At 43.7% G+C, this 19,859-nt stretch overlaps 1 protein-coding gene and 1 long non-coding RNA gene across 4 annotated transcripts in view; one reads left to right on the forward strand and one right to left on the reverse strand.

Annotated features, from left to right (window-relative positions):
* Positions 1-441: 441 nt before the first annotated feature.
* On the reverse strand, positions 442-11,628 carry LOC146443813 (uncharacterized). Of its 2 annotated transcripts, none has more exons than XR_014849306.1 (3): positions 10,443-11,628; positions 3,667-9,443; positions 442-2,178 (listed from the first exon to the last, which is right to left on the reverse strand). It is a non-coding gene; the product is annotated as an uncharacterized LOC146443813 (long non-coding RNA). The 2 variants fall into 2 exon arrangements; XR_014849307.1 differs by having other exon boundaries at positions 442-2,623.
* A 115-nt stretch (positions 11,629-11,743) lies between these two features.
* Positions 11,744-19,859, forward strand: part of MYH9 (myosin heavy chain 9) — a 68,535-nt gene continuing 60,419 nt past the window's right edge. Inside the window, exon 1 of one of the 2 annotated variants that reach the window (XM_085048873.1) lies at positions 11,744-11,869. The gene's annotated coding sequence lies outside the window, so the exon portion shown is untranslated. Of the gene's footprint in view, positions 11,870-12,478; positions 12,498-19,859 lie in introns of those variants that run through there. The other variant, XM_085048874.1, reaches the window with a different exon arrangement.

A 19,859-nucleotide genomic window follows, 5' to 3' on the forward strand; every position in this document is an offset into this window, starting at 1 on the left:
CTGCAAGTCAAACACAGCCACAATTACAAGAAGTGTATCATAGAGGAAGCTCTTAGTGCCTGTTTCCTCTTATAATACATGATAACTGCCTCCTGGAGTGCTAAATATGACTGGTTTCGGTAAAGACTGCTGAGGCCATCCTTTGTCAGTGTGGGCTTTGCCCTTTGGAAAACCAGCCTTCCATAGCTCCCAAGTGGCATGGCTAACCCTTGCATCCTGCTCCTTCCCAAATCACTCCAGTATTCACAGAGGGAGGTGGGTGCTGTAACATTTTTTAATGGTTTTTTTCTTTTTCCCCTCCTGTTGGGAGAAATTGAGTCACACCAGAATGATAGCTATGGGCTGGTAGATGGCTAAAAAAAAAAATTACAGCCTGAATCCCCACTAACCATACTTCCCCCCTCCCCTCCTCCTCATCCCAGGCAACACATGCATGTGGCTTAACTTTTCATGTCCTTGGTTTAATGAACTCGTGTCAGGAATTTCATGTGCATAGCAACCTTATCTGATGACAGTGACATTTTTAGCATGTTTACATTCAGTTTTATTTGCAACCCGTTTTCAGCATAGTTCAGCAGGGTGGATGGGAGAGGGCTGAAAGAACCCAACACACATACTGGAAGCTCAGCCAGAATTACTGGGGGCCTCTGAAGCACATCCATGGGCAAAAGGATCTGCAACTGAGCTTGTGCAGCAGATTTTCCAGCTGCAGCCTTTCACACACTCGCTAGTGTCCAACAAGCAACACTGGGGGGGCATGGGGAGGGTTGTTTGTTTTTTCTTTCTTTTTTCTTCCAGTTCTCAGTACTGTCACAACCAGATGGGAATATGTTTCCCACGTCAGCTGCGGGGGGACTCTCCAACCCAGTGCTCCCTGATACCCACAACATTACAAAAGCAGACGTCTCTGCTTCACCACAGCTCCAGCTAGTAGGAGGTATGGGGAGAAGGGGAGGGGAGCCGAGGCGTTTTGTAGTTTGAAATTTGAACAGCTGGATTCAGCAAGGGTTCCCAGGGTTTTTCCCGGGAAGGAGGTCAGCGGCTTGGGCAGGCAGATAGCCTGGGAGCAAACATCAGGAGTGCCCCTGGAGGCTCCACCCCCGCAGCTCTGCCCCGACTGGAGAGCTCTTGCCCTTATAAGGCTGCGTTGTCACCAGGAAAAAGAGCCATAAATAGTTGTATGATTGTTACCTGCTTTGCTCTTCCCAAGGCAGGCTCTTCCTGCCTGCAGCTTCCAGAGCGTCCCTCCACGCTCCAGCTCCAGCAAGACAGTGTTTCCCATGTCTCTGCACATGGATGTGCAAGTCCAGTTCACACGGTCCAATTTCTCCAGGTGCTCTGCCCTGCCTTGGCCTGTGCAGAAAGCCTCCTGCCTTGGACTGTTCAATTGCTTTACAAAGTGCTGCAGGAGAGGAGCTGTGATCCACCCCTCTGTGTCTTCAGCAGCTCATGGGCCAAAAGTTTCTTTGGTTTGAAGGGTGTTGCTTTCATTCTCCAATTTTGGGTGTATGGACAGGTAAGGTGTTAGAGGAGAATGAAAAACAGTAGATCAGGGCAAAATAAGACACATAGCAAAGACAGCAAGCAGCCCTATGTTTCTGCTTGCTTCTTTTCCAGCGTGTGAGATCCATACCTAAATGCACAGGAGACCTTCCTGTCTCCTGGAAGGAGATCATGGTGAGTAAGACATTGAGGGCCAAGCAGCAGAAAAGTCTTAGACCGGCAATCAGGAGACCTGGTGTATCTGTCAGACAATTATTTGCCTGTTTCCTGATGTGGCTGAGTTTTACTCCTTCCCCCCTTGTCAATTTTTCTCTAAATAATGAAGCAATTCATTGTCAGTGTGTATTTTAAACACCAACTCTCTTGGTTCCCGTCTTAGACCCAGCACATGCTTCCCAAAAGTTTCCTGTGGGCCCCAACTCCAGCAGTTTAAACATTTTCCATCGCACGTGCAGTAGCTCTGTGCTGCCATGGGGTCCTCAGCTCCCTGATTGCCTGGTCAGTCAGGGTACTACCTGGACATGCTGGGACCTGCTGCAGGCATTGAGGTCACTCTCAGCCTTTCTTCACTTCTGATCTCCCTCTCACACTGAGTTTTCCTGGTCTGTTTGAGCTTGAAAGCTCTTTGGAGAAAGCAGCAGGAGCTGATCTTGGCTTCACAATCAGTCTGTGCTACTGCAACACAGCGAGAAAGGAAGACTGGTTTGATGTGCAGCAATAAAGGTCAGAATGCCTATCTTCTCTAGGCTATCTGCAGTCTCTTCCAGAGAGGAGAGGAGAGTTCCCAATAAGAACTGCTGTGCTTGGGAAGCTGCCACTAAGAATTATGAGTTTTCCCCTAGACAGTCTTTTCCAGGTCTGCTGGCAGGATGGGATAGAGAGCCCCCATTGGGAATGCAGCTGGAGCTACTATTTCCCCAGTCCCACATAAATTTTATTCCCCTGCTTTCTGGGCAGCTCCTTGGACACAAAGGCAACTTAGAATATCTGGTACCTTCTATGTTGTAAATGTGTTAGGCAAACAGCACTATCAGAGGCAACAAGAGAAGTGTGACGCTGACCGGAGACTGAATCATAATGTGTCTCTCCCAATACTGTGGGTTCACGTGCCTTGCTCGACCTTTCTCCAGAGATTCAATAGAAAACGAGATTAAAGAGCAGCAGCATGAAAGGTTTCATGCCAACGGAGGATGGAAAATATTTAGTGTTAAGATGGCAATATAGTACAGTTTTCCATCCTCGGAATTGCCCGTTTGAGGCAGGACAGCCCCGAGCCCCTGGGTTTGCTCCTTCCCTTGGCAGGAGGCAGAGGGAGGAGGAGGAGGGGTCGCAGTGCCAGGGTGGCTGGCACTGCCCTGGGGACAGCTTGGTGCCAAGAGGTGAGGTCACCGCCATCAGGGAGGAGGGCAGGGCCGCTCCCTTCCCAGCTGTTGTGTGTCCCGAGCCTGAGCACATGCCGAGCAGCCAGCCAGGGCACCGGCAGCAAGGAGATGGCTGCAGAAATTACAGCCACTCTCACTTTCCTCTCAGTCCTCCTCCTGCAGGACTGAGGGTAGCAATCATTTTAGGGCACACAAACCCCCTTCACGTTCTTTCACATTTACACGTAGAGTCACTTCTAGCGGACCATAATCTAGATTTTCAGTTTTAAAGGGGACTTTACAGTGAACTTAAAAGACCTTGGTCTCCTGTATCCTGAAGAAGCACAAAAATATGCGTCTTTAAGTGCTTCTAATTATTCTGGTATTTTTCCTCTTGCTTTACTTATTTTCCTGCTTGGGTTTGGTTTGGGGTTTTTTTCCTTTTCTTTGCTAATTAGAAGACTAATTTTAGAAATTAGTCTTGTCCACTCTGGAAACCTAATAGAAAATTAGTAAAAATGCAATAGCAGGAAAATGAAAGTAAGCCTGGGGAAAGGTAATTGTTTATAACTGAGGGGTTTTGTTAACTCCTGTGCCTAATTAACACACTACAAAGGGGAGCTTTTGTTGAAACTTCCACACCCTGCTTTCTCAATTAAGGTACAAGGGAGATCATCATAAAAAGAGCTTGGAGACAGCTGGTATGTCCCCTAGCAAAGCTAAGCCTGATTTAGTATTCCTTAAACTAAAAAAAAAAACCAAAAACAACTCCGAAACCTAACAATACCAAACATATGCATACCTTCTTTCTTTTTCTGTGTATGACTCTTTTTGTCCATGTAATGCAAAGCTCTTTCTCTTAACTCCTAATAGAAACAAAAAACCCTTAAATTATGATCCTCATTGCTGATGTGTTTCTAGCCCACAGGAAAAAAAGGGCTGGGGTGATTATTTTCAGGGTTAGGATGGCTGGTGGAAGAAACTTTGCAGGAAAGCTGAATCATCGGGTGAGCATCTTGTTTTCATCTTTTTTTATTTTGCTATGCCACATCTAAGGGAATGGCTTATGAAAATTCAAAAGGCTTTAATACATGTACATTCCTCTATAAAGAGTCAAAGAATTACAGGCCTCTGCAGTGTCTAGCAATTAGCTGCAAACTTACGTACAGGTATGTGTTTCAAGTTCACTGCTAGATGCAGCTGTAATCAGGAGAGCCATAGAGCAGTAAGAGGCTTAAGGATGCTTTAAGCACAAACAGAAAATACAAGGAGGGAGAGGACAGGATTTACCACATGTTGAATGCCTTGCCCCACTAGGTAGAAGAGAGCAGAGCTACCTTATTTTGTGCTTTAGATCTGTGTCATGCTTGGGTTTGTAATTCAGAGTCCAAATAATATTCTTTTCCACAGAAAACTTTTTAACGTCCTTTCATTTTTTTTTTCTCCCTGGGACCAGTGCAAGAAGGCAGCAGAGCTTGCAGGACTCCTTACATCTTGGCGTAACACAAGTTGCTACCTCACATGAAGGAACTCCAGAAGTCCTTGAGCACCTCTGTCCTGTGGGTTTGATTCTGTTAATGCTTTCCTGTCTCTTGATTGCAGAGCAGGTGCTAGCCGGGGCAGCTCAGAATCCTGCTACTCCTCAGTGGGTTATTGATTTTTGACGGGAATTGGTGTGTTATAAAAACACACAGGATGCCCAGTGAGTTGCTTTCTTTGTCCCAGAGTAATCCCAGGAAACGATGATCTGATAAATGGGAGAGAAGGTGACTGTTTTAAATGGAGCTCATCTGCACCTCATCTGAAAGGAGGCTTCCCACAGGGATGGCACCTCATGTATCTCTGTTGATAACTTCTCACATCCAACAAAGCTAACACCTCAGGAAGTCCTGGTGAATTTTCTGCTTTGAGTGTCAGCACTGTCAGTTCACTCCTCTGGTCCATCCCCCTCATCTGAACACAGGGCTGAGAATAAGGGTAAAACACACATCTTTGTGTGCTTCCTGCACTGCTCCATACGTTCCCAAAGGCAGAGCAGACCAGCAAACCGTACAGAACAGTCCATGCTGCCAGTAGGAAGCTGGAGGAGCTGGGAGAATTGAGGAGGCTCTCCAGGGAGCAGGAAAAATGTCCCAAATGTGGGAGGGAATCTTGGCAGAAATGAAAGGGGGGTTGTTGAGTAAAGCATGCACTGGCTCCAGATGCACAGAGCTTGCAATATGTTATGCTGAGAATCTGTGGGTGTGTTTATAAGACCTGCCGCTGACTTGCAAGCACAAGGGATGTAGCCTCCTCTTAACACAAAAATGTAGGCTTCAGCCCTGCAGAAGAGGGAGAACAAATGTTTGAGCAACTTCACTTTGGGTCTTCTTTCTGGTTGTAGCCCAACAGAATGGTCCCAAAGTTTGGTTTTGACTGGACCAACTTTGGTTTCTGGCAGACGAAAGTGGTGTCTTTAATTGGCTATAAAGGAGTTAGTTCCCCTGCAGTTCCCACAACAAAGCTACAGTGGGAATCTGGATGACTTTCTATGGCACTGGAAAAATCCCTTGCTTTTAACATCTCTGGGGCATACTAGAAAATTTCAAGCTAGTTCCACTTTGTCCTCAGCCAGCTTTACTTTGTCCTCAGCCAGCTTCCTGAAATGAGAACCACAGAGCCACTTCATTTGAGCAAATATTTGGCCTTGATTAATGTAGCAGGCTGAGCCCAAAAACAAACATCGGACATGGGGTAAGCTGAGAGGCACCATTAGTGGAGAAGAATCTCACGGAGTAACCTCAGGAAAATGAAGCAAGCTGAAAGTAGAGGTGCCTTCATGGTTATTTGTAAGCAGGGTTTTAAAAAATAGGGAGACTAAATTCCTACTGGTAGAGGAAGAGGGAAGTGAGCATCCAGCTAGATGCCTTTTGTTTAGAGGTCCATTAAAGGTGACTGATGCTGAAAAGCAATTAAAACAATGAATAAATTTTGTGAAGTAGTTAAATGCCATCACTCTTATGTATTCTATGAACCAAGTCCTATTTTTGTAATAGCACAGTCACTCTGCTACTGAATTCTTGGAAAACATGGCCCAGACTGAGACCTACAGAAGAAAAACAGAAGCAAAGGTGGCAGAAAGCTCTCCACAGCCCTACCTTATCAGGATGAATTAAACAGTGTTTAGATGGATTTGTCAGTCCCTTTAATGTGTATTTTCCTTATCAGTACCTCACCCAAGCCTAGCTTGTCATAAGCATGACAGGTGCAGAGTGACAGAGGGGCTGGGGAAGGATGCTATTCTCCTTTCAACTTATTCTCTGCTAAGAAGAATGCCCCCAAGCCCTTCTGAACTCAGGAATCTGAAGCATTTCTTACCCCCTCTGAGCAAGGGAGAAGGAAATTGAGATGTTAATAAAGGCTCCTTAGCAATTGTTGAACCAGGGAGCTGTGAGACCAAGGCAGACAAGCCTAAAATTGCATGCATCAGTACTTGCTGAATTATCACCGAAGGAGCTATGGTGTGAAAGTGATTGTTTTTTGCAGGAAAACAAAAAAAAAAAAAGTTGTTGTGCTTTTTTAAGGCAGGTAACAGGATGTTCTCTGCTGGCATTTTGGACAAGACTGGGTAGGTCCAAGGCAGGAAATTCAGATTCCAAATCTGAGTTTTGGGACAAAGATTCTTTTGCTGGATGGCTGGTATTCCTGTTGTCCCTTTTGTAAAATGGTGTTGGATGCCAGCTTTTCTGAATGTAGAGCTGAATAGAACATAGTGAGCAGCAAGAGAACAGGGCTAGAGGAAACACAGTTTGGAAAGTGATATAATGAACTAAAAAAAGTTGCTTAACATTGTAGTTCCATTTAAATGGCAGAGGTACCTCTTGGAGGTAAAGAGCTCTGGGCCATTGTTCTTAGTATGTCAGATCAGGAATGTGGTGTCTGTAACCATGCCAAATGGAGTTGTAATCTCAACTCAGGGACTGGAGGAACTCACAAGCTCCAAGAAGACTTTGCCTAAGACAGAAGTTTTCATCTAGGTGTGTTTCTGAGGATACTTCCATGACTTCAGCTGGAGCACAGCTGTTTGATAACCTGCTTCCCCAATAGGGTCCTTTCTACAGCATGGTGTCACTTGCATTTTATTGAAAGAAGGGACTCTGGCATGTGATAAATATACTTACTGCAGTACAGTGGTAGAGAAGTGTGCCTCTGAATGGTATCCCAAATGACCAGAGATGCTGTATGTAAATGGTTTGTTTTCAGCTCCAGATCTTGCCATTAATGTATTGAGAAAGTAAAAATATGTTCCTCTTTTACTAAATTGAAGCAAGAAAAACAAGGAGAGAGAAGGATTCAGCAGGTTGTTCACATGGAACTGTGTGGGTGGAGGGTTGGGGAGAGGTGAAAAATAGAGTAACTGTTTCAAATGCTGGAGTATGACAGGTACAGCTCCTCCCTTCCTCCCGACTGTTGGGGTGCATTTATATTTCCTTCTTAAATTTTCTCCATCAGCAAAGTCAATTTAAAAGACTCCATCACAGTGCCTCAGTTTAATCCCCTCAGTTGTGATGATGCATCTCTCTGAGGGCCTATAAACTAGATCAGTGAACTGATCTTTTTTTCTTGACCTTCTTTTCTTACCTGTTCTTCAGTGATCCAGTGTACAATATCACTTTTTAAACATCATCACCACTGCTGGAGCAGTGGTAAGATATGTCACAGCACTAAAGCCAAATGGCTAGTGGGAGAACAGACAACACCTTAAACCAGTTTTGCTGTTGAAGAGGGCGTGATGGAATCGCACCCTGACATATGAAAGTGAGCCAATTAAGCCGTACCTTTTCCACATCCATGCCAGAAGCTGGGTAGTTCTGCTGAGAGTAACATCATTCTGTAAGAAAAGGACTACTCTCCTCCCAACACCTGCTCCTGGCTGCTTCTGAGACAGATTACCCGGACACATTTCACTTAGTGGTTCTTTGACACACACCCCGCCCGCCCTTCAGGGGAAACAACACTTGCTTTCACTCCTTCCACATCTCTTAAAATGGCTTTCCACCTTCCACACTCTCACAGTTTGGATGTGGCATTTGTTAGGGGAGCAGAACAATCAAGAGTTGGTATAAAGGGAAGAGGAAGTTATGTGCTAATACATGGTGCTTAAATTGCAGATGAATTTCAGGTTGCTCAGAGGCATGAAGTCTGCAGACATATGTTATTTTCTTTTACAGACCTGCCTCCAGAGAGCCACTTCCTTTTGCTGCAATACCTGAAAATGCTTCAAGTTCTCATCTGCCTTTATAGCTGCTGCTTTGTATGGGTTTATATGTTAAAGCCACTTCAGAGCTACTTCTCTAGAGAAATTCTAATTGTGAATCTGCACTGAAACAACTAATGTTTCAAGGTTTTGCAAAAGCAGAGCTCAGGCTTCTTAGCAATACCAGATTGTGACATTCTCCAGATCTGTACATGTGCGGTTTCTGTCTAAAGCACTGTGGTTAGAGTTTAGCAATGTGACTTCTCCGATGGAGTAAACACCTTTTTGTCTCTGTCACTCTTCTTCTTTCACTCTCTCTAGTTTGCCAGTAAGAAACTAATTTTGGAAATTTTTTTTTCTGTCCCCCAATGTATTGAAAATTATTCGCCAAAATGAATTTAGCCACTTTTATCTGTTTGTCAGATACAGAAATCAAATCTCCCTGCATTTATTACTGATCAAAGAAGTGCAGGCTTCTCTCAGGGGTTGCTGTTTGCCAACAAATTTAAGCAAAGTTTGTTTGTAACAAACTTAATACCAAACTGGTCTTGGATTAGACCAGTGTAGGGGAAAACCCTGTAGAGTTCAGCAAGTGGCCCTTTGTCTGGTGTCTAAAGTCTGGCAAATTGAAGTATTTCTGGATGCTCACTGCTTTTTTGTTTCCCTCTAGATTTGTTTCCCTCTAGAAATACTACAGTGTCATTAATTTATTCCCATCAAACTGGTAAATCTGTCTGCTGTTGAGATGTTTTCCAGAATTCAGTGACCATTACAGGTTTGTTCTTCCAAATGATGCTGGCTTGCAAATGCTGATGGAAAATGTGAGTGAAGTTGATCAGAAAGATCCACAGAAACATCCTGTGAGCTTGTTGAAAGTAACAGATGTATAAAATCTGTTTGATAGCTCTATTCATACTTGTTTTTTTCTGAGGTGTGTCCCCTTTCCTGGGTAACTTCCTGCCAACAAAAACCTGTTGCACTTATTTTCAAAGTAATTGAGCTACAGAAAACAGACATTTAAAATCTGACTTGCCTCAACTATGGCACATCTCTAAATCTCACCATGAGGGAAACACACAGAGTTTTCTGTCGAGGTGGGATATATTTTTTTGCGAAGGGGAAGGATGGTGTAAACCTGCACCAGTCTTTGTTCTGAACTCAGTTTTGATCCTTTACTGCTGAAGCAATCAAGATAATTTTGATATCAGTTAAACAGGAGTGGAACCAAGTTCTTAAATTTATATTTAAAAAAAAAAAGAAAAAAGCCCCAAACCTTAAGAAGGCAGTTTAGTCTTAGCTTAGCCTTAAATTTGAGCACCAGGAAGAGCAGAGCACCTATGCAACTGTGAGATTCAGAAAAGAATAAAAAAATTAAATTACCACTATTATACAGTCTTCAAAAATGACTTTGTGGCAGCCTTCTCATGTCTGCATTTCATGCTTCCAGTCATTATCTTTTGTTTCCAACATAACTACTGCTGTCAGTTCATGTTGCCTTTTGTAGTTGCTTTCCTAGCTAAGATCTGCTACTTTTCCTCCTTTAAAAACTCTATTTAGACTTGATACTGACTGCTTTCCTTTGCTTACCTTTTCTTTCTCAGCCACTTGGCTGAAGATGCAGCTTCTCATTTTCTTAAGCAGCTTTTGATATATTTGGTTACCTCCACTGTTTTCATTCTGATTCATTTTTGTGGGAGAACTTAAAACCCTGTTGTTCAGCCAATAAATATCCATTCCATATGTTGGTCACTTTTTTTTCATAGTTCAAAATGAGTCACGATAGAATTATGGAATGGTTTTTGTTGGAAGGGACATTAAATACATCATGCAGTTTCAACTCCCCTGCCATGGGCAGGGACACTTTCCACTAGACCAGGTTACTCAGAACTCCATCCACTCTGTCCTTGAACACTTCCAGGTATGGGGTATCCACACCTTCTCTGGGCAACCTCTACCAGTGCCTCACCACCCTCACAGAAATCCAAAAGTATCTGATTATATAGGTAATTGTCAAAATTCCAGCTTCATTTTCTGCCTTGAAGTACTAGTGAAGATCTACCCTGTGTGTTCCCTTCTCACTACCTAATTAAATTCTCATTTCTATTTTGCACCTGTATTTACATTTCTCACCTCTGCCTCTAACAGTGACACCTCTGTGTCCCTGACACTCAGCTGCACAACCTTTCAGTGATTTCTCCCACTGTCTTATGTGTTTTGAGACACAAAGGTCTAGCATTGTTTCCAAACTGCTGCAGTGAACCTTTCTAAGCCTTAAGTGTTTCACTTGGACAAGAAATGATTACTTTAGGCACTTCTCCACTAACCTCCCTTTTTATTCATACCTCTTTAAGTTAATTTGCCTCTTCTGCTTGTAGCTTTGGTACTGCCACCAGTAAACTTTGCCTGGCATTTTCTCTCACTGGCACCTACATCTGCAAATGTGCCCTCCTTGAACAAAGTCATAAGTCACAAAGGAAGGAGCCTTGTATTTCTACACACTCATTAAGTGTGCAGTAAACCTTATCTGCTTGTCTGGATCTGAAATATGGATTTAGATATGCTGTACACTTTTCAGGACTTTGGTCTTACATGCTGACTATTGCTTCCTCCTCTAGCTCATCCTGAAGTTCCAATAAATATAAGGAGACAGAGTGACACCACCTTTGTCTCTTCACACCCCAGTGTCTCAGCATGCCTTTTCAAACACATTTCAGGCCTCTGTGAGCACATGCCCTGGCTATTCAAACACCTCAGCAGCATCAGGGGCTGCTTACACCCATGCTTCTGCCTGCCTCGGGCTTCTCCTTTAGAGTCCAGAGAAGGGACATGAAGCTGGGTGAAGGGGCTGAGGGATCATGGCCTCAAGCTGAGCCAGGTTGGATATCAGGAGGAATTTCTTCACAGAAAGGGCGATTAGCCATTGAGATAGATTGCCCATTGGGAGTCACCGTCCCTGGAGGTGTTTACGGACAGACTGGACGTGGCACTCAGTGCCATGGTCTGGCTGACAAGGTGGTGCTCAGTTGGACTCCACGATCTCAGAGATCTTTTCCAACCTGATTCTGTGAAACGAAACTGACTTTTTCCTGGCGCAGATATTTTGCACTACAAGGAGGCTGAGTGGGAACCCCTTGACCGGGACAGCCCCCACGCCAAGCCCCATTTCGGATGACTTTGGCACAGCCCCGTTCCCTGGTCCCCTTTCCCAGCCCGGCCGCCCCGCTGCCCTCAGCACACCCAGGCCGCCGGTACCCGCCCGGCGCGGGGCATTGTGGGGCTGGCGCGGCGTGGGGCGCTGTGGGGGCGGCTCGGCTCGGCAGGGCTCGACCCGGGCGGAGCGGAGCGGGGCAGCCCGGCCCGAGCCCAGGGCTGCCGCGGTGAGGGCGGGGAGCGGAGCTGTCGGCACCCCGAACCCCGCCGCTCCCCAAGCCGAGCGGCAGCGGGGCCGGGCTGGGCTGAGCTGGGCGGGGCCGGGCTGGGCGCGCGGGCGTTGCTAACGGCTCAACGGCTTCCTCGGCCGCCGCACCTCGGCCCGCTCTGACTGGTCGGCTTGGCCGTCAATCTCCGAAAGCGACTGCGCCATTGGCAGGAAGGGTCGCGGGGGGCGGGACGGCCCCGCCCGGGCGGGCGGGCGGCTGAGCAGAGCCGGTGAGCGAGCGGCGGTCGCGGTGCCGCGGGAGGAGCCGCAGCCGGAGGACGCCGCACTCTCGCCTCGAGGAGCGCAGCCGCCGCCGCGGCGTTTCCTTCCCTCCGCCGTAGCCGGGCTCAGGTGAAGCCAGTCGGGCGGGGCGGTGGGCGCGGGTGGCTCCGGTTTGTCCCCCCTGGCGCCGCGTTTCCCTCCTTCCCTCGCCGGGTTTGGCGCTTCTTTGTCCGGCCGGGCGAGAAGGCTCCGCTGTCCCGCCGCTCTCCCTCTCCGTCCCCGCGGGACCTGCCGTGCTGGGGTGCTCCCCGCGCCCCGCTGCGCTCCGGGCCGCGTGTTCCCGGCGGGCTGCCGCTCCGTGCCCCGCCGGCCGGCCGGCCTCCCGCAGGTGGGGCGGCGACTGGCGCTCTCTGTGCCCGGCCGCCGCTCCTCGCCCTCCCCGCGCTGGCCGTGCCGCGGGGGCAGCGGGCAGGGGGCTGCGGGGCCGGCGGGCAGCTGTCAGCCTGAGTCACGGAGGGCTGACAAGGCTGCTGCAGACACCGCCATGGGCTTGGCTTCCGCCCGCCCGCCCGGCTCCACTTCCTCGTTCGCTTTGGGCCAGGAGAGAGGGAGGAGGGAGGGAGGGAGGGAGTGACAGGGCAAGATGAAGCTTGCACCGAGAGCTCCTGCAGATAGCTTGTGCTTTCAGGCATCACCTCCAACCGAGTAGGAAAAAGTTCTCCGGCTTTTGAGTGGTGTCTTTACCAGCTTGTCCTCGGTAGGTGTGGAAAGTAACAAGTTTCATAGCCCCCGAGGGTGGTGCCTGCCCAGGGAGTTTAATGAGGATTGCTCCTAATTTGCCTAAACGCAGGGTGAAATGAGTTTTAAAGGAATAACGCGCTTCTGGTAATAAAGAGGGATTTTTCAGAAGTAAACTTCATTGGTCAACTAACTGTGCATGCGGTGACTGTTTAGTTCCATTTTCTTCTCCTTACAGTTCCTTTCTTTCTTTTTCCCCCCCCTCTTGAAACACTGTGCTCTTGCTCTTTCTTCTATAGGTTTCTCTTCTGTGTCCTATATCATGATGTCCTGAGCCACACTCCATCAGATTGGACTAAGAACCTAAGCTTTTTTATGAGCGGGCAAGTCTCGCAGAAAAAAGTAATCTCTAGAGTAATGCATAAAAAAGTTTGTGCTTCAAACTTGTAAAGATACTGTAGTAGTCTGCAGGCCAAGGTCCGTTTATGATTTGTCTGCTGTAAGGAAATACAAGGTAACTTGCGTGGAGGCTGTTGAACCGTGGATTGAAAGATTAAATTACACATTCTTGACTCTTGTATACATCTCCTGTTCATCAGGCTAGGTATGGTAAAGTTTTAACTCCAAAGTAACAGCCCTCTAATCAGTTGCTGCCTGTGTAAAATGCTTTTGAAATTAGTCACTGGGTCACGATGTGACTAAGTTCACTTATCGATGGCATTCCAGAAAAATGGCAAACCATGGTGCAGATATGTATCGACTAATGGATGCACTGTCTGCATCTGTAGTGCTCTCACAAGGTTTCAGTGAGATAAATATTTTTATTAACTAGAAAGCTGTAATGAGAGAAAACCTATTGATAAATGTAAGTAGCACAGAAGGGTTTTGAAGTTGTTAATCACAGTTTCCAAAACTGTATAAACACAAGACTTTATGCTAATCTGACCTTGTAAAAGTAAGTACAAGGAAATCATGCAACAGTTCTGTGATGCTCCATATCAGGTAGAACTGCTTAAATTGATGTGATCTACTTCTTTACAGCTTTGTTTATTGCACTTGTTCACAGTGGTGTGCACTGTCTTTTTGGAGGTGGACAGGCAAAATTTTCTGTAACTCTAAAGTAGGTGCAAAGTTGGTAGCAGTGGATAGAAATGAGAATCTGAACTTTTTATACTGATCTGAAATGTCAAAGTAAGTGTGAGTCGCACCAAGCTGGGGAGTGATGTGGCTCTTTTTGGAAAATGGTGTCATCTCTTGGATGCTTGACTTGTATAGCCAAGGTCTGATTTTGGAAGATCTCTGGAGAAGGGTCTGCAACCTCAGTGTTTGCTCTACTAAGTAGCCTGTGTCTGTTTCTGTATAAACAGGAAGACTTAATAGTCAGGTTCTGTCTGCCCCAAAAGAATGAGTGGAGAAACTGAAGTCCTTTTACTGGACTTTGCATAGATTGTTAGGATATTTCTGCCATGGTTCTGGGTTGGTTTTTAGTTGTGTGTTTTTTGTTTTTTTTTTTTAAGTTAATCTTGTAAGAAAAAAGTTGCCAGATGATAATTTAATCTCAGGAGATAAAGAATAAGATTTTTTTCATTACTTCCCCTGGGTAGATTTTGGTGTGTTTTAGAATGTTTTAAGAAGACAAATAGCTTGTGAGAGCTACACCATAATCTTTTATATGAATCTAATTAAAAAGTAATGATAATAATGAAAAAAACCACCTTGTCCAGTAAAGTTGTAGGAAAGAGATTGGAAGAATTTCTCTCTTAGGAGGCTGAAATAATCTGTGTTGTCCAGCATGTTATTTAGGTGTTATGCAAAATGTTGGGGAGTGTTCAAGCTGTGTAGCTAATGGTAGCTCTAATACTCCTCTTCAAGTTGAAAACTGCCTTGCAGTTGGATGCCACAGGTGCTTAAGTCTCTTTGCAACATTGCTTGGCACTGCAAATGTATCTGCCACAAATGTGAGACTTGTATTTACAACTGCAACAAGCTATCTTGAAAACCTGAACTACCGCTATCTTGGAAAGTCTTTAAAAATCATGTACCAAATGTTTGCATGTAGTAATTCACAGGTTAGACATGTGTCAGACTATTCTCATGCAAGTACAAGGGAATTCGTGTATATCAGATGCTACTAGCTTTGTGAAAATATATTTCAGTTGTACTGGGAGATTTGTCTGCCTATACCCAAATTTCAGATTTGGTTCTGTTAATTTCCAGGATACAGAACAAAGGAGACACGTGCCAGAGGTATTGTGATTTCTGAGCTGATTCTGCTCAGTGCTCTGCTTCCACCCCATCCCTAGGCCTGTGTCTTGCCCAGATTTATGTCCCTTCTGGATTAGTGTGACTGTAATAGGGTGAGATTGTAAGTGGGCCCGTGGGAGGTACAGGAACTCATCTGGTTAATGCAAGGGTTCCTGAAAGGGGAAGTCAAAGCTAAGGTTGTATTATCCTCTGCTTTTGTGTACTACATCTGCTTTTTTGTGTGGTAGCTTTGGGTTATTGGGTAACATGCTGGAGCTAACTGATGACTAAAATGCATTTTAGAGGCTCAGAATTAGTGTGTACATCTACTAAAAGGTGTCCAAAACCTTAATCCTCAGTGTATGCTTTAGTACATTTTTGTTGGTTTGACTCAGTGGTGCACTCAGTGCCCTCTAACATACATTTTTGTCTTTGATTTCTTGTATGAATACCTTGTTACTCTTTGTTTTCTTAGTTTATAATTGAGGCAGAGCTGTTTGCATGTTAAGTGGAGAAATTGTGTGCCTGACGTTAAGTCTTCTGTGGGTTGGAACAAAACTGTAATAGCAGAGGATTGCCTACAGCAGCATTGTTTTTGCTGGCAGTTGCTCTAGCTTAATGGTGGCTCGGTGACCTTGTACCTTAAATTTCTTTTCAGTTTAACCACATCGTGGTTCTAATTGAGTTTCTGGTGTAGAAAGAGATGGAAACTAGCAACCTGATTTTAATAGAGTGTGCTGAGGCAAAAACACAAATGCAACTTCTGCCCTGGAAGCTAATGCAAATGGGTGTTGTCCAACTAAATTAAATGCATCAGTTTACAAGTTCATCTTAATGAATGGTTTATTCGCTTCGCTTTTTTCTTCAGTGGCTGTGAGAACTTGTTCAGAGTACTTGGAGTAATAATCTCAACACTGATTTGTCTTGCAGTCCTAGGCCACTGTAGTGGCTTAACAACTTCTCACTGCAACCCAGCCAGGTTCAGCATAATGGACTAGTCCCCATTTTCAATTAATGCTCCTTTGGCCTGTTACTATTAATCTCAATATATTGCCTTTCTGAGCCTCCTAAAGACTCTGAAGAAATAGTAGTGTCTGCAGTTTTCTGGTGATGGCACTGTGATTGATTTCATTGTGTGATACTTCTGGAGCTAGTACTGCTAAGTCCTGCCCTTTTTAACCATAGCAAAGTGGAAACTGTAAAATTGATCTGGCATACTTGTCCACTGCAAATTATTTCTTGTGGAAGTATTACAAATGGATTGCTGCTGGTTGCAGAGAGGTATAATGAAATGTAATGCTGCATACTGTGGCTTGACTCCATGACCTCTTTATGAAATTCATGGCTCTAGAGTTTTGTACATAGGGTTTGGATTCTGCTTGTCTTCATGACTAGAAATTTAATTTTCCTGTAATGTATGTATGCTGACTTTACTGAGAGCGGTAAATAAAACCACATGGATGAGCGATTTCAGTAAACTCAGGCTAATAATTAATATGTGAAGGGAAACTTATCTTGGAAATCCATATCATAAAGTCTCCTCAACTGATGAATACTTCCATTCATCAAGAACTACCATTTTAATGAGTCTCGGCAGGAAATCCATTGTGATATATGCCTCAGCTCAGAGCTGGAGTTCTGATTTGAGTGAAAGCAAAGTGGGCGTTCAGACTTGTGAGGAAAAAGGTTTAGAGAAATTTTACAGCTCTGTTTTGTCAGTCGTGTGCAGTCAGAGGGTTTTTTCTTTTCCTGCTGGGCAGCTTCCTGTTTAAAATGTAAGACTTCAAGCATGCTCTTGTAATAGTTTACTTCCCTTTTTATTGTTTGTAGTGATGAGAGTACATTCACCTGTGTTTTTCTTTTAAGCTCAAGACTTCACCAGTTCATTTGAATTTAGGCTCTTTTAATCAAACTTGGAAGTGCAGTAGATTTGACTTCCGTTAAAGTTGGTTGTGGCCAACAACCAACCCAGCCAGTTTTAGTGACAGAGTTGTTTTAAATGTTCAAGAAAAAAAAAAAGGAAGCCTGCAGCCAAATTTCAATTAAAAATTAATTTTAGTTGCTTCTGTTTTTTTCCAAATGTGACTGACTTACCAGAAGTGAAGTGAGTAAGGTCTTTTTGACAGGGACTGTTACAGTGTAGGTCTGCTTGCCATTTAGTGTAAGAGATTCCAATCTTTCTGTGCCAGAATTGATAAAATCAATTATTTTGAAATGTGTGAACAAAGTGATTTTCATTGATGTGCTATAAATTTAAGAAAAATAAACCTTCTCTTAGGATTTAGACGTTTTTTGAACAAGTACAGGGTGTTTAGATGTAAGAACTTCACAACAAATACTGAAGGTAAATCTGAAGTCAAACCAGTGAACTGGATTAGAAAGTTCCTGGCTAAGCACTTAAAACTAGTTCGTTTATAATGTAAGTTGACTTTTGGCACCTTTTTTTTAAGGTAGGTGAAGAAGAATACTCTCAGACTTCTGGTTTGGCTATGTCAGTCATAGTTTAAAATGCAGATGAAGGTATTGACACCTTGCTTTGGGTTTTTTGGGTGGCTGTGAGGATGGATAGCTGTGTGTTTAACAGTTAGTGGAAAAGGTCAGAAGGGGAGGATTTGAGATGAAGATATCTGGAAATAGCAGTTTAATTCATAAATTCCTCCTTGTGGTAACTATCTAGAAAACAATTTTACTTTTTGCTTGTAAATGCATATGAGGTAGTCCAAGAAATATTTCTATTGTAGTAGTGGAATTTTATTTTTTTAGCAGAATGCCACTTAAATATATTTTATTCTTCATAGTTGCGGTTCAGACGTCTCTCCTTTCCTGTTGTTCAGATATAGAAATGGTTTTTATCCCCTTTTGACATCAAGTAGAATGTATTTAGACTTCTCAGAATTGTTTAAATAAATGGAAGTATAAGTTTAAATAAATGGATGCAGGTATAACGTAGACTACCTAAAATAGTTAAATAATTGGATACTTGAAACTGCAGTGTTTCAAGTGGATGTGTCTGCATACTGACCAAGTAAATTTTCTTTCTTAAAGGAGCATAAATACCAAATAAGATTTCTCTACAAGCACAAAAACTCTTCAAATTGTGACTTAAGATTTGTGATTTAACCCAGACAATAAAAGCTAAGTGAACTGGTTTATGTTGCAGTATGAATCTTTATAGCAGACACTAAAGTCTTTGACATTTCATTACACAGTAAATTACTGTGAATTGGTTTAATGGCCCTTTCCAAGTTTAATGTAATATATGATGGGAAAAGTAAAATGAGAACATCACAAATGTGATGAGAAAGATGTATTAGTCATAAAAGAAGGATTGCCAATTTATTAGGCAAATTAATGTAACTTGTAAAAACTATCTGCATTGCCCATGTAGCATATACATGTGCACAATCAGTTTATCATCTTCCACATGGTGGGAGGTAATCTTTTATGTGGCAAATCCTATTTTTTTTCCTAATGGGCAGAACTATATAAATAGATTTTAATTCTTTAGTGCTCAAAGTAAGCTTAACTGATAAATATCACCACATTGTATTATTGCTAATTCTGTCAGGAAAAAGTGCAGCTGCAGTAGTAGTTCAGCTCTTGCTCATGTAGATAAGGAGGAGAATATCAGAGTCATGGGATTGTTTGGGTTGGAAGGCACCTTAAAGATCATTTTGTTCCAATCCCCTGCCATGGGCTGGGACACCTTCCACTATCCCAGGTTGCTCAGAGCCACATCCAGCCTGGCCTTGGACACTTCCAGGGGTGGAGCATCCACAGCTTCCCTGGGCAGCCTGTTCCAGTGCCTCAGCACCACAGCACTGCCATGTATATGGTTGTGCACAATGTTGTTAACTGGTGGAAACACATAAAACAGTTTGGCTGCTCTGTGGTCAGTGCTTCCTTCTGGTTTTTTATCCTTTTAGAGCAGAAAGCAAAACTTCATTGGAAACTTTCTAATTGTATTTGCTTCCTCACATGAGAATGGTAGAATGTCATATTATGTCAGTCTCCTGTCAAAAGGAGATAATTTTTTTTCCCAAAAAAGTCTTTTCTTTACCAGACTAGAGAAAATTTTAAATGCCATATAGCCATGATTGTAACAGTTCAGACTAAGTTTCTACTTCAAGTGCCCTTGTTTTTACTCATTTGAGATTGAAAGTTGAGTCCTTTCTTCTCCTCTAACACAAAAATCACTGCGTTGGGAGATCCAGACAGGAGGGCACGGTTGGGTGAATTCTAAAATTAGAGATGCCTAATGCTGTTCCTTTTTAAAGACTGATACATTTGCCAGTGAGAGAAGAAAGCACAGGTCAGGGAGGCAGCAAGCTAACCAGAAGACAAGCTTGAGGTTGAGGTGTACAGACCAGACCAGTGTTCCTCGTGTGCTCTGCTGCACCAGGAGCTTATAATGGATAGGACAGTGCTTGTAATGGATGGCTAAGAAGCTGTGCCAAACCTTGAATGCAACAGGGAAATGTCGCAATCTGGATTTTCAGACTATCTTGAACATGATGTTTGTAAGCATAAATATGTCTATATATGAAACACATATAAAAACAATATAAATAAAAATTTTTAAACTATAAATACTTTCAACCTGGCCTCTTTACACATCCTGGAGCTTAAAGGCTATGTAGCTTTTTCTTGTGTAAGAGTTGCTGTATTCTGATGTCCAGAAAAAATCATTCTTCTCCAGATTACTACGTCAGAGATCACTGTCATAAACAGAGTGGTAGATCCTCTTACTGAACCCTTATGTACACCCTGAAGAGTTGAGGATCAAATTTGAGCCTTGTGAAGGTGGTAGACTTCTCTACCAGGGTTTTTGCCTGCCATCCCCATAGCTGCTGTTAATGTGCAGCAGTATGATTTGAAACAAGAGTAAAAATATGAAAAGTAGCAGAAAGCTGTTTGTTCACAGTCCTAGTTTGGTGCAGTAGGTTGAGCTGAAAGTATTTAGAGACTAAACTTCTGCTGCAGTGTAAAAATAATACTTTTAAAGATGATCTGCCAGACATATTTACACTGATTCTTTTCAGTATGAGCTGGAAGAAGGTGAGTAGTATTGATGCTGAGATCAAAGCAATTTGTTGGTTAATGTTAGCAAGAGTAATTGTTTCTGTAAGATGACTTT

This window comes from Lichenostomus cassidix, chromosome 1Aa (genome assembly GCF_008360975.1).
Source record: "Lichenostomus cassidix isolate B80296 chromosome 1Aa, HeHo_3.0, whole genome shotgun sequence".
In the NCBI taxonomy this organism is placed as follows: Eukaryota; Metazoa; Chordata; class Aves; order Passeriformes; family Meliphagidae; genus Lichenostomus; species Lichenostomus cassidix.